Genomic DNA, 6249 nt, shown 5'->3' on the forward strand with positions numbered 1-6249 from the left:
ATTAGCGAAGTGGCATTGTGACTCATGAGCCTTTTTGATGCTGCTTTGGACTTGCTCCCAAACTGACCGCAGATCAGAGGAAACAATCTCTACCTCAAGATTGTCTGAGGGATCCTCAGAGAAAGAGCTGGATTTAGGGTGAAATCCCATGTTACAGAAGAAGGGAGATATCCCTGTGGAAGAGTTCACCCTATTATTTATGGCAAACTCTGCCAGGGCAACAAAAGATGCCCAGGTCTCTTGCTTATCAGCCACATAGCAACGTAAGAATTGTTCAAGGGCTTGATTGGCCCGTTCTGTCTGCCCATTGGTCTCCGGGTGAAAGGCCGATGAGAAAGCAAGGGAAACGCCAATTTTACTACAGAAAGCTCTCCAGAATTTGGAGACAAATTGGGTACCCCTATCCGAAACAATATTAGAAGGAATTCCATGCAGCCGCACCACATGATTTAGAAACAAGGGGACCAATTGCTTGGCGGATGGCAATTTGGGTAAAGGAATAAAGTGCGCCATCTTACTAAAGCGATCCACCACAACCCACAAGGTAGTCATTCCCAGGGAGGAAGGTAAATCAGTAACAAAGTCCATGGAAAGATGGGTCCATGGCTTGGAGGGAACAGGTAGAGGACATAGTTCACCCAAAGGCCGTGAGCGGTTAACCTTAGACCGGGCACAAATGTCACACGCCTTGACATAGGCAGTGGCATCCCGGCGTAAAGTCTGCCACCAAAAATTTCTGGAGATTGACTCCATAGTACCAGAGATACCAGGGTGACCTGAAAGAGGAGAGTTGTGGTGTTCATTCAGCAGTCTCAAACGCAAATGACAGGGAACGAACCATTTATTATCAGGAGAGCCGGACGGAGACAAATGTTGAAATTGCTTAACTTCAGCAAACAAATCAGAGGAATTAGCAGCCCAAAATACTTTATCAGGTAAAATGGGAACAGGTGGGATGTTTGACGGTTGTTCAGGCAAGAAGCTTCTAGAAAGCGCGTCTGCTCTGGCGTTTTTGCAGCCGGGTCTGAAAGAAATCACAAAATTAAAACGTGAAAAGAACAACGCCCACCTTGCCTGTCTTGGATTAAGCCGTTTGGCCGTTTTGAGATATTCAAGATTTTTATGGTCGGTGAGGACAGTAACAGGATGTTTGGCCCCCTCCAGGAAATGTCGCCATTCCTCAAAGGCCAATTTTATAGCGAGCAGTTCCCTATTCCCAATATCATAATTTTTTTCAGCTGGGGAAAACTTCTTTGAGAAGAACGCACAGGGTTTCAAATGAGTCAAAGACGAAGTCCCCTGTGAAAGTACTGCCCCCACCCCTGCCTCCGAGGCGTCAACCTCAACAACAAAGGGTCTCTCCTGATCGGGCTGGGTAAGAACAGGAGCAGTGGCAAAGCTCTACTTAAAAAACGTGAAGGCGTCCACTGCATCTTTACTCCAGTTTACCAAGTCAGAACCTTTCACAGTAAGATCTGTGAGAGGTTTCACCACAATGGAGAAGTTTTTTATAAACTTGCGGTAAAAATTGGCAAACCCCAGAAATCTTTGAAGAGCTTTCAAAGATGCAGGACGAGCCCAATTAAGAACCGCTTCTACCTTCTCCGGCTCCATTGTGATGGCCTGGGGTGTCAAAATATGACCCAAAAAAGATAGACTTTGGACCCCGAAAATACACTTTTCTTGCTTGGCGAAAAGTTGGTTATTGCGGAGTACCTGGAGAACATCCCTTACATGATTTAAATGTGAGTCCCAGTCAGGAGAGAACACTAAAATATCATCCAGATAGACAATTACATAGCGGCCAATAGCATGTTGGAAAATATCATTAGTGAAATTTTGAAAAATCGCCGGAGCATTGCACAGCCCAAAGGGCATAACTAGACACTCGAAGTGGCCCTCGGGGGTATTGAAGGCGGTCTTCCACTTGTCGCCAGCCTTTACACGAATGAGATTATACGCCCCCCTCAGGTCCAACTTCGATAACCATCGAGCCCCCTGTACCTGGTTAAACAGGTCCGGAATCAACGGTAGTGGATATTGGTTACGGACAGTTATTTCATTAAGACCTCGGTAGTCTACACACGGCCTAAGTCCTCCATCCTTTTTACTGACGAAAAAGAAACCTGCGGCCAGGGGTGAGGTGGACGGACGGATATGCCCCTTTCTTAGAGCCTCTTGTACATATTCACGTAAAGCTTCTCTTTCAGGAGGTGATAAATTATATAGGCGTCCCTTAGGGAATTTACAATTGGGAACCAAATTGATAGTACAGTCATAGGGGCGATGAGGTGGCAACCGCTCAGACTCCTTCATCTGCGAAACTGGGTGCAATAAACCTCTACCTCCTGATCACCCTGGGTCAGGGAGGTAAGGTTTGCCTCGGCCAGAGCGACTTGGTCAGGCTCATCATAAATATTCCCCAAGGCTTGAAAGAAGTTGTCTACTGAATCCCGGAGATTTGAATCTGGCGGCAGAGAGAAGACCCACTCTTGGGGTCCCTCCCGTAAGCGAGAGATTATGATACGGACTCTTTGAGCTGGGGGGCCAGAAGAAATAGGTCGTAATTGAAAATATAATTTACAATTTTCTCTAAAAGAAGCAAATTGGCTTCTATCTCCGAAAAATGGCTCGGGTAAGTTAACTCTAGGCTCAGAATTAGTTGTCCCTGCAACGACAGCTGCTTGAATCTGCTCCTGACGCTGGACCTGCGCAGCAAGATCTTGCACCAGCTGAGTAAGACCCTGCATTTGATTGACCAAAGAGGTCATAGCGTCCATAGGGATGGCCGGTGATTCTGTTATGATTCCACCACACGGCGGGGGAAGAAGGTGCCACTGAGCTCCACCCCCTACTGACCCTACCTACTTGCCGGTCCCACCTTAGCCGGTGGGCGACAACTGGGCGGCGGTCCCTACCTCGGCGTAAGTGCAGGGAGCTACAGTGAGGGTAAGCCGAGGGTGGAATGAGTGCAGGACAACCTAAGAGAGACAAGCAGCAGCAAGGAGGACTACTAGTGTGAAACTAAAGAGTGAATGAACCTGAAGGGGAAAACCACGAAACCCCAAACTAACACAAAAAGTACTAAGCTTACAGCAAAGACAAAAGCGGAAAGCTGGAGTCCCAGGGGTACTCGAAGAAAGAGAGACCGGGAAGCTGTCAGAGGTTGTACCGGACAGCGCTGTAGGGAGACAGGAATCCGTACCACAGAAGAATCACCGGCAAGGAGTGAAAGCCCTGTGGAGTGCTAAATAGGAAAAAGGCGGGACATAAGCACAGGAAACAGTGAAGCAGCCAATCACCAGAACGGAGGAAAAACAAAAAAGAACTAGTTGATCAGAAAGTGTATATTAAGACTGGTTGTGTGGCGCAACCAGTAAGGCAGCGAGACTTGCTGTGGAACACAGACTAGACCCCGGTACGAATCCTGACAATACCACAGAGTCTACTACTCACTTTTAAGGTAACCATATAATGAGAAAGAATAAGGTGTCACAGAATCGTAAATAAAATATAGTTTATTTAACAATAATTAAAACACATGACAAGATAAGGTGCAAGATAAATAAATGAGGGACTATACAGCCATAGGAAAACCACACAATCAATAAATACCAACCAATAGTACATCCGGTTTTATATGCCTAAATGGTCCAACATAAATAATACTAGCATAAGAGACAGATATATAATTGCACTTTGCCCAAATGGGTATAAAGATCCCAAGGACTGAACAGCAATTAATCCCCAGCAAATAGTAATATGTAAGCATGGATGCTATATACAATATAAAGATAAAGATGTCAGAATGAAAATAAACATGCTGGCGGTGGGTAAGTGGAAATCCCCGGACGTCCCAAAGTGTACATTAAGTTATTCATTCAAATAAATGAAGAGTGCTTAAAAAGGTAGTGCAATTTTTGCTTTAACAAATAACTGAAAAATTTAACCAAAGCATGGTTTAGAGAATCCAAAAATATATGTCAAAAAGCTAGTCCACTTTTTGCAGAATTCACAGGTCAAATGATTTGTCTTTGAAGTACTGTATTAAGAGATATCCTGGAGGGCATATTCCTAATTAGGGTTTTCCCTGAGATGCAGCAATGTCATGAAAGATGCTTTCTTTCCATCATAGCTTCATCAGACACAGGAATTTTAGTCTATTCTGTAGTGTGATGGATCCTTCCCCTGCAGGTTTGAAACAAACAAGTTAGTTCATAGTTTTTAGTTCCCTTTATAAATAATAAGGTAACAGGGAAAAATTCAATTTAGCATTTCAAAGAATTTATATGACAGCAGAAAACAAGGCTTTTTAAACATACCAATCAGAGACTAGTTTATTTGATTAAAAAAAAAGACAGAATATCTTGCATATTTTCATTCATATGTATGTATTACATAGTTTGCTATCAGTAAAGTATAATTAATCCTTTACTGATAGCAAACTAGACTTGCACACCGTTGTGCCCGTAGAGCATTGCATATGGGAACATCACTTTCAAGAGTGGAGTGGTTCATCTGCCAATGTCAGAGTAATGCTTTAGTAAAGCCATGAGCGGGAACAGACTGTGGGCAGGTTAAGAAGTTTTCAGGTTATCAAAGTGAGGTAGTCTGTAAAGACCAGTGAAGAATCTGCAGTGACAACTCTAAATAGTCATTCCAGTTCGTTCTCCACTAGTTGTGTTGTGGTAAAGGAAACACGACTCACACCTCTAAACATTTACAAACATTCCATGAATTTCATAACAATTACAAATTACGCATAGGAATTTCAAGGAAGTACGGTATCAGTCAAATACTTAAGTTATCATTGGTTTACTTACTATAAACTATGTACTTGATGTTGAGAACCATTGTGCTTCTGTTGTTAAGTTTCAAAAATAGAATGCTAGGTGACGTCCAAGTAGCCAAAAAGTGAGATTAAGCTGTGGGCTACATCTTTGAGAGACAGAAGAGTCTGGGAGTATAAATTTATGACAACTTTTGACACACTCAGTGCAGGAATGAATGCGTCGCATGGATTTATGTCTTTTTACATCAATTAAGGAATTTGCTCTTCAGACCTTCACACAACACAGAACCAGACCCCAATCAGAGGGCAATAAAACTTTCACACTCCTTATCTATGAACTGTTCCAATATTTATGCTTATCCCTCTCCCATAATGACAATACTGCTTCACATCGCCTGTCCTATCTATTGCATTGTTTCTGTGCTGTCTTGTGTATAAATATGTGATTCTTCAGATGTTGTATTAGTCTAGCCTGATGAAGAGACCTGAGTAGTCTCGAAAGCTTGCAATTTGTTACCATCTTTTCAGTTAGCCATTAAAAGGTATCAAACATTGAGGATTCTCAATTCTAAATATTTTTCTACCTACTGGCTAACACGGTACAAAGATATATATCTTTACTGTAAGATAACCAATTAGTTTCTGCTCCTTTATAATATTTGAACTTTGATTTATAGGCGTCTGTAGTTGCACTCAAGTTTCCGGTTGCCATTATTTTATATTTTCTCATGATCTAGAATGCACTAAAACTCCATGCTCAACTGACTTATTGGGAAAAGAGGAGTCTAGATCCAAGACATGAACAGTAGTAACTTTTTCCTTAAAAGATGTCATTATTTAACTATATTGCCGATCATGAATAGCTGGCAGGTAATTTACGGTGGATCAATGACTGTTTATAAATTATTCAATATGTGCCTTCAATGCTTACATGCATTATTTATATGTATTGTGTGCTGTTAACTGTTCATTGTTGCCACCACCTACAGCATCGAGGAACAATAAAGACCCACATTGCACTCAAAATAAAGCCCTCAAGTCATACAATATTCTAGTAAATAAAATGTGCACAGCAAAGCAACATTTGTATTTGCTTGGAGGACTTTTATTTTTGTATGGTGAAAAATACAAACTATTAATGTACTAGACCTAGACCTAAAATCTATACTAGACCTAAACATAATGTACCAAAGTTAGAAAAATAAATTTCTTATGGACAATTTAGTTCTATAATGAAAAGGAAAAAATAACAAATAATCAGCCTATAAAGGTGCTAAATGGTATACAATCTAATATTTTTCTATCAATATTAGTGTTTTTATTATAATGGGAAAGTTCTGAAAATATAAGTATCAAAACTATGTCTGCCAGAGTGCATTTTACACCTAGATGAGCAAGCATGGCCAGGGGCACTGGATGACTCTGGTGGCTGTAGGGGCAGGCAGGGAGGGTCTGCT

The sequence above is a fragment of the Dendrobates tinctorius genome, unplaced genomic scaffold (genome assembly GCF_039654945.1).
Source record: "Dendrobates tinctorius isolate UK_male_01 unplaced genomic scaffold, ASM3965494v1 ptg000129l, whole genome shotgun sequence".
Lineage (NCBI taxonomy): Eukaryota > Metazoa > Chordata > Amphibia > Anura > Dendrobatidae > Dendrobates > Dendrobates tinctorius.